This window comes from Rhinolophus sinicus, linkage group LG04, assembly GCF_036562045.2.
Source record: "Rhinolophus sinicus isolate RSC01 linkage group LG04, ASM3656204v1, whole genome shotgun sequence".
NCBI classification, from domain to species: Eukaryota; Metazoa; Chordata; class Mammalia; order Chiroptera; family Rhinolophidae; genus Rhinolophus; species Rhinolophus sinicus.
In genome coordinates this window covers 62,323,230-62,332,216 of record NC_133754.1, presented here as the reverse complement: position 1 = coordinate 62,332,216, position 8,987 = coordinate 62,323,230, and the positions used below count along the sequence as shown (strand labels likewise).

At 35.1% G+C, this 8,987-nt stretch overlaps 1 pseudogene; it reads right to left on the bottom strand.

The window, feature by feature from the left end:
• Nucleotides 1–613: 613 nt before the first annotated feature.
• LOC109456089 (non-histone chromosomal protein HMG-17) lies at nt 614–906 on the bottom strand (annotated as a pseudogene).
• Nucleotides 907–8,987: the final 8,081 nt, after the last annotated feature.

The window sequence follows — 8,987 nt, the reverse complement described above, 5'->3', positions numbered from 1 at the left end:
TCTTTATCTATCAGATCAACTCTGTTTGTTAGGCCAAAGTGAATTTTGATTAACCTCAAGGCCTTGTTACATTATGTCCTGAAGCGAAGGAGTGATTTCAAAACCTGAACTTTTAGGATATGGCTGTCTTTGTTTATTCCACCAGGGACCTCCTTGTCTACCTAGTGACATGCTAACTCTCCTGTATCAACACTAGAAAGTCCAGACTGCCTGACATATTCATAACCAATTTTTCTGGGTCAGGTCCCTACAGGCCTCTGGGTTTAAGGAAATCTATGCTTAAGGTGGAGAGGAAGAGGGAGATAAAAACATAAAAATGAGTTTGAGTTTTTCCACACAAGGTGTTTGTGCCAAGGTGGATAATGTGTGTCAACATCAAGGGATCCCTCCTCCTGGAACCAAGAGGAAGTCTCTCAAAACTAGAAGGGAAAGGTGTTTTTCCCCATGTCAATCCAGCTTTGGAGACATTCTATTAGTAACATATGTCCTTCCCCAAAAAACAACAATGAAGTGTTCTGTGTTTTAACAACATGGCTTAAAAAAAAAGTAAAACAACATTCTGTATTTCTATAAAACTTGACAAAAACTAGTATTTCAAACTGTGCATTCACCAGAAGTACACAGTTATCAAAAATGCACACACTTCACTTGGCATCTCCTGCACCTTCAGCTTTCTGGGCCTGGTCTGTTTTGGCATCTCCATTTTCTGCAGGGTTATTCCCATCCTTGCCAGCACCAGCTTTCCCTTTTTTCCCTTGGGTACCTTCTCTCCCTTCTTTGCAGGGACATTTTTAAGCTTGGGCTCTGGCTTTGGAGGAGCAGGTTTAGCAGATAACCTTGTGGATGTTCTCTGTGGCTTGGCTTTATCTCCTTTAAAACCATCCCTTCATCCTTTCTCTTGGGCATGATGGCCAAGGCAGCAAAACATAGACGCTGGATGCGGGGGATGCAGCAGTCGATCCCAGGGGTAGTTCTGACCTCTTCTTCACACTGCTCAAGGGTGTTAGATTTTGTTAAATGCTTTTCATTCAATTATTGTGATAATTGTATGGTGCTGCTCTTTAAATTTTAATATGGTGAATATATCAATTGGGTTCTCAAATGTTAAGCAAACTTCCATTCCTGAGATAAGCCCCATTTGGACATAATGTAGTATCTTTTCACTGTTTTATTGAATTTGATTTGCTAAAACTTTGTTAAGTATTTTTGCATTTATGCTTATGAAGATTATTCGTAGGCAGTTTTTGGTTCTGTTTTTTTCTTGCAATACTTTTCTTTGGTTTTGGTATCAGAGAGGGGTGGCTCTATAGAACGAATTAGAAATTATTTTTTCTTTTAATTTTCTCCTGTAAGATTTCAGTAGAATTGGTATTATTTATTTCTTAAATGTTTGATAGAATTCCTCAGTGAAGCTAGGGTCTGGAGTTTTCTTGGTGAGAAGATTTTTAACTATTAATTCAATTTATTTGATAGATACAGAGCTATTCACATTATGTTTCTTCTTGAGCAAGTTTTTCCAGTTTGTGTCCTTCAGGCATTTGCTCTTTCATGTAAGTTGTCAAATTTATTGGCATATTGTTTTTTTCATAATATTCCCTTAGTATCCTCTTAGTAGCTGAAGAATCTAGTAATGTCACTTTTCTCATTCTTGATACTATAATTTGTATCTTTTCTCTTTTTCCTGATCAGTTTGGCTAGAGGTTTATCATTTTCATTGACCTTCTCAAATAACCAACTTTCAGTTTCATTGTTTTTTCTCTAATGCTTTGCTATTTTCTATTACATTGCTTTTTGCTCATACCTCATTATTTCCTTTTTTGTTGTTTATTTAAGGTTTAATTTGTTCTTTTTCAAAATTTGTTTGTTTGCTTGTTTACTGAGGAAGCTGAAGTCATTAGGTTGAAATCTTTGTTTTTATCAAATATAATTGTAAAGCTATATATTTCTTACTAAGTACTGTTTTATATGCATCCCACAGATTTTGATATGTTGTGATTTCTAATTTCAGAGAAATTAGGGAAATGTTTGGGGATTTTACAGATATATTTCGGTTATTTATTTCTAATTTATTCCATTTTGATTGGGCCCATTTTGTGTGTAAATAACGTGAGGCTCAGAGGACGTGCTCTATGTTTTCCCTTTGTCCCTGAAGATCCATTTCTTACTCTCCACTTTGATTTGTGCCTTGGGATGTTATGTGTGTGGATTACAACAATGGGCTCTCTTTTGCCTTTGCTTTGATTTTGATTTTTCAATTGGGAGCACTGCCGGGAGACTGGAGGGATGGAGGTGAGCTATATGTGACCAGGGTACTAATTCCCCTAGTACTCTCCTTATAAGATCACCACTCCTTTCCTAAATGGTTCCCTTGAACAAAGATCAGTCAGTGTGCTGCTCCACAGAGCTTTCTCTGCTATGACGACTGCTCTCTATTTTTGCCTTTTAGGACTAGTCAAGGAATCAATCCTGTAATTACTAGTCTTTGAACATTGCACTGTCTCTTAGGGGTTGTGAATAGCCTCTGTACTAAATTTCTTCAAATTATCCCAGTTCAAATGTGCCATCTGGTTCCTCCGAGACCCTGATGGATACAAAGAAGACTTTGAAGGGTGGAAGAGCTGTTCTCAAGGAGCTAATGGGAGAAACAAGCCATATATACACAACCTATTGTTAATTATCTTTAATGTATCTGTTAAGTGTCAAATGAGTGAAACAGTCATTAATGACTATAGGGATTCCAGCATGGAAAAAATAATTCCAGATAACAAATCCGTTCTAAGTTCTTATCTGATTTTGGAATACTTTTTCTTTGTTTCCTAGGTAGAGAAAGCTCTAATCTAAATTGTGAACTAAGTAAAAAGAAGACTTCCCATAGGAGGTAGAATTCAGCCAGGCAGTTGAAACATGGAGTGTATTTTAAGAAGCAGAGATGTGGGAGAAGACATATGCTAACCTGAGATTGTTCTCTAATTATTTAATGTATATATTTTGCTTCCCAACGCCTGTACATTTTCCAAAAAGGCTTATAATGCTGCTATGTGACTTATTTATTTTATCAGATAATGGAACAAGCCTGTTGGGAAAGCTGGCCACTTGGATTAGGGTAGGATGCTTTGACCCTGCTTCTAGGGAATACAGTCAAAGTTATCCTGAAATGTAGGATACAAACAAAGAGAAATTACAATTACAGCTGACACAAAGAATCAAGTATCTGAGCAGTGATATCAGCCTGATGTTCAAAAGGAGGATTTGAGTCAATAGATAGGAGATAAAGCATTAAGCCAAGAAAAGATCAATAACATACAGAGGGTGCCAAAAAATGTATACCCATTTTAAGAAAGGAAATAAAAACTATTAACATTGTAATACTCAATATATACCGATAACAAAAGATGAATACAAGTCATGCATATACATTTTTTTTTGGCGTCCCCGTTATTAGTAAGTAGAGTACAGGTTGTAATGAATCAAAAGAATTCAGGTCACATACACTGAGAAAAAAAACTTCTGAGTACTTACAGTAGTCCCCCCTTATCTGTGGTTTCACTTTCTATAGTTCGTTACCTGTGTTCAACTGTGGTCGGAAAATATTAAATGAAAAAATTCAGAAATAAAGAATTCATAAGGTTTAAATTTTGCACTGTTCTAACTAGCATGATGAAATCTCATGTCATCCTGCTCTGTCCCATCTGGCACCTGAATCTTCCTTTTGTCTATTGTATCCATGCTGTGTACAATACCGGCCCATTAGTCACCTAGCAGCCCTCGCAGTTATCAGATTGTCTGTGCTCCTATGGCGGTGCTTATGTTCCAGTAATAATGGCCCCAAAGGCAAGAGTAGTGATGCTGGCAGTTCAGGTATGGCAAAGAGAAGCCTCAAAATGCTTCCTTTAAATAAAAAGGTGAAAGTTCCCAAATTAATAAAGGAAAAAAAAATCATGCTGAGGTTGTTAATATCTAAAACAAGTATCAATCTTTTATCTGTGAAATTATGAAGAAGAAAAAAATAAATTTGTGCTAAATTTTCTGTCTCACCTCAAATGGCAAAAGTTATGGCCACAGTATGTGATAAGTGCCTAGTTAAGATGGAAAAGGTATTAAACTTGTGGGTAGAAGACATGAACCGAAAACGTGTTCTGATTGATGGTAACATATTGCACCAGAAGGCATTGAGCCTATATGAAGACTTCAGCAAGGGATCCCCTGAAATGAGTGACCACATTCACATAACTTTTATTACAGTATATTGTTATAAGTTTTCTATTTTATCATTAGTTATTGTTAATCTCTTGCTGTACCTAATTTATGAATTAAACTTTATCATAGGTGTGCATATACTGGAAAAACATAGTATATATAGGGTTCGGTACTATCCGTGGTTTCAGGAGTCCACTGGGGGTCTTGGAAAGTATTCCCCACGGATATGGATGGACTACTGTATTATTACAGAGCATTGTCCAGGAAGCCATAAATTGACACTTTAATAAATATTGATGGAGTAGGTGAAGGAATGATTAAGTGAATACTTCTATAGACAACATGTAAATTTCTACAAGAGAACACTTATGGGATGAATAAATTAATAAGCACAGAGCACAGACTCTCAGATAGTGAGACTACAGGGAGTTAGAGTTTAGGGGTGAAGAGAGAGACACACATGTCAGTGATTATCTTGGAAATGCACTAAAATATGGACCCAAGCAAATGTGTTGTGACTTTATTAATAACTGTGAGGCAAGAGCAGATCAAAATCTATTAGTGTTTCAGGTAAACTAAATATTTTAAATCTTTTAAAACTTATTCAACATATTTTTGAAGAAGAGAAAGAATACTATGGGATGGGGAGACCTAGAAAGATGATTGCTGGAGTTTGCACTCAGCTTCTCCTTTTTGCCTCATGGAGTTCAACTTTGATCTCAAATTGCATCTTCCAAATTACCAGCCCAAAAGCTTTCAGTGAACCAGACTGGTCCTTCTTGAAAGGGAAATAGGGACTACCTGTTGTTATTCAAGCATGTCCCTTAGAGATCTTAATTCAATATCTTTAAGACATTCAGACTCTCCTCAAAAAGAAAGACTTCTAGGAGACTGTTATTAATGAAGACAAGCCTGAAAGCTTTGAAATACCACTTTAAAGAATACCAACTGATTATATAAATGGCATTAAGCCACTTTCTACCTGCAGATATTGTGAATAACAATTTTTCCAGTTCCATTTTTATAATGATCTCTTTCACATTGATCTGCTATTCTACTTGTATCAGATTTAAAATTCCATATGTGTGTTGGTCTTTTTATAGGCTCTCTATTCTACTCTATATCATTTGTCAATTTGTCTGTTTCCGCATTGATGCACAGTCTTAATTGCTGCAGTTTCATCATTAATTCTGATATCTGACAGGACATGTCTTTTCTCTTAGCTGTCTTTAGACACATCCTAATTATGTTAGCAGCCCTTTACAATTCCATAGAAATTTAAGAATCAGCCTCAAAGTCTCGTTATGACTTTGACTGAAGTTACATTGAGTCTATAAAGCAATGTGTAGTGAATTGACAATTCCATGATATCTTTCTATCACAAACATGACCTCTCCAATTATTTTGGTCTTCTTGAATGTCTCTTAGTGGAGCCTCATAATTTTTGCTCTCAGGCCTTGTACATCTTTGATTAGGTTTAGTCCTAAATATTTTACAGTGTTAATTTTGCTATGTTAATATCTTTATTTAAAATTTTATTTTTATTTACTACTGATGTAGATAAATGCAATAGAATATTATATTTTGCCCTTTTAAAAATTGTTCAATTCTATTATTTTAATAATTATAATGTTACATATTTTTATAATATATTTTTATAATAATTCTCTTTTGATACTTTATGGTTTTCTATTTAAACAAACTCATATCATCTGTAATCATATCATCTGCAAATAATGCCAGTTTTTTTCTTCCTTTCTAAATTTTCTGTCTTATACCTTACTTCTTTTCCCTACCTTAGTCAACTGGCTAGGAAATTGTATATCTAGTTCATACTATACAAAACAAATAAACTTGGATGCATTGAAGACTCCAATATCATAAGTAAAATTTTTGCAGATAATAGACACGACATATGGGTAGGAAGCGTTTTCTTCAACGAGATATCAAAACTACTAACCATAAAGAAATAGATACATTTGTGTATATTAAAATGAAAACCTCTGATAATGAAAAAACAAAGAAAGTGCACAAACTCTACAAATAGGAAAGAATATAAGTGCCACACTTACAATTGACAAAAGAGAGTCACTATCTCTTTATAGTTATTTAATATAGTTCTTTAATATAATCTCTTTAATAAAGAACCTCTACAACATAATATTAAAATGGGAAAATTGTTATTTCATGGAAAAAAGATATCTGTGGCCAATAACCACATTTAGAGATATTCAACTCTATCAGTGCTGAGGAAAATGAAAAAAAGACCATAATGACATATTTTACTAATTCCATTGATAAAAAAAATAGATGTCTAAAGATACCAAGTATTAAAGAATATGCACATCAATAGGATTTCTTATAAATTTCTGGTAATAGTGTAAGTTGATATAATATCTTTAGAAAAAAAGTTATTGTCTTGGAAATTTGAAGTTACATATCTTACAACCCAACAATTCAACTTTCTGGTATACACCCAAGATAAATAATTGCACAGGATCACCAGAAGATATGAACAAAAACATTCACATCATCAGTGTTCATAACAGTAAAAATCTGGATACAACCTGGAGGGAATGGATAATTAAATTATAATATATTCAAACAATGGAATATTGCACAGAAGTGAACTGAATCAACCCCATGCGTCACTGTAGGGAAGATGTTGAAGAAAATTTGCCTTCATTGGTTGATGTGAGCTTTTGTCTATTAGCTTTTATCTGTTCCTGTATGTGAGGTGATTTCTGTGCTGTGATCAGGGGTTGAGTAAATCCCCCCTTTGGTCTCATTCTCCTGAGCAGGGGAGATATGAGATGAGGTTGTTTTTCCGTCCCCCTTTGGTCTCATTCTCCCAAGCAGGGGATACATGAGATGAGGTTTTCTGTTTGGTCTCATTCTCTTGAGTAGGGGAGATATGAGATAGTATTTGTTGTTCTGTCCGTGTTGTGAGGTGATGGTAGCTTAGGGTTAAAGAAATTCTTCATCAGAGGTTGAGAGAATTCCCTCTTTGTTCTGTCTGTTTCGCCCACATCAGCAGATGAAGTGAAGAAGTAGCTAAGTTATATCAGGATGATGTGACAGGCATATTGCCAGGCTTTGGAAGACCTTGGGCTGATGGTCCCAAGCAAGAACAGTAGATATTGCTTATCCAGATGAATTGGCCCTTCTGCTGGATGGGCAGCATTCATATCAGTAACTGCCGGACCCTCCCAGAACTGGCCATTCCTTGAGAGGGAAGGCAGGAACATGAAACTTGACTATGGGGTGCATCTAAAGAGCTATATAAAACAGACCTCAGGTGGATTGATTGATTGATTGCTGTTTCAAGAAATTGCTATTCAGAAGATTTGCTATTTTAGGACTGCTTTTCAGGATTGGACTGTTTCAGAGTAAGAGATCAGAACTTGCCTCAGTGGACAGTAGAGACTTCTTTTGTTGGTGAATTGTAATCATTCTAGCATCTTTGGGAACTTGTATGTAACTTGTAGCTTACAGTATCAGAAGATGTCCTAACTTCTAACAACATAAACAGCAACAACAACAACAGCAACATTCTTCAGATTGTTAACACCTTGAAAACTTACATACAGCTTGAAGCATCATCTTATAGCATCAGAAGATGCCATGACTTCTAACAACAACAAAGGCAATAGCAACAACATTCTTGGGAACTAGCAAGCAGCGGTATAGGGGATGCCTGAGTTTCTCTCAGCTACCGACCTGGCCAAGGTTTTGATTTATGACTTTTTCAGTGCTGTTCTCCCCCAGTTTGGTGAGCTTTTGACACCTACTGTAATAGTTCCTATCCTATAGAGCTTATTACTGCTTTTGGATACTCCTTACTAATGTTTGCGTATTTAGCCAAGTGATTTTTGATCAATAGTAAACATATGTTGAGATCTCTTAAACTTATGTGTACTCCTTTGATGTGACATTGGTATCAATGCATATAGTTTAGTCTTAACTACCTTTATTTTCCATCATTAGTACATTTTATTAATTGCCTTTGTCTTTTGTTATTGCATATTGCTAAATAAATTGATTAGATATTGCTAAATAATCAATTAGCCCCATTTTAGTATGCCCTTTAGTATGCCATTTAGGGCCCATTTAGTAGGCCCTCCTCCTTCTTTTTCCCCGCTCATCATTATAATCACAACAGGGATGAATCTTAGTAATTTAATAGACAGGAAAAAAATCAAATCCCTGAAGACTGTAAACAGCATAATATTCTTTTACAAAATAAAAAATATATTGTATAGGTATACCTATGTATTTCCAAAACTATTAAAGGAAATAATACAAAATTTGGAATTTTATTTATTTTGAGGTGGAAGGGGAGACAAGGGCAACAGGATTGGGAGGAGCATGTAAATAGAAAAAAGTTGTTGTCAGAGTTCTAATTATTGGGTTGCATCGTGTATTCTTGAATATTAATTATATTACTAAAATTAATAAATAAACTAAATAAATTAATGTCACACATGGATACTGGTAATAGGTTATCATGAATTGAGGATTATAATTAATTCAACTCTGTACACTGGAGGTTTTTTAAATCATATATAACAAGAATGCATATGAGCTGGTATGAATTACTATGCAGGACCTGTAAGGAAACAGATTTGTAAGGATGAAAAGTGACAAGTACATGGAAATGCACTGATGCCTGAAAAAATACATTCCATGTGTCTTTCTTGGTCATTGTTGGGGTAAGTTTAGCCAAAATTATCTGATTCAAAGGCTCACAGAATTTGCCTGTTAATATAGATCCTAGATTTCATGTACTC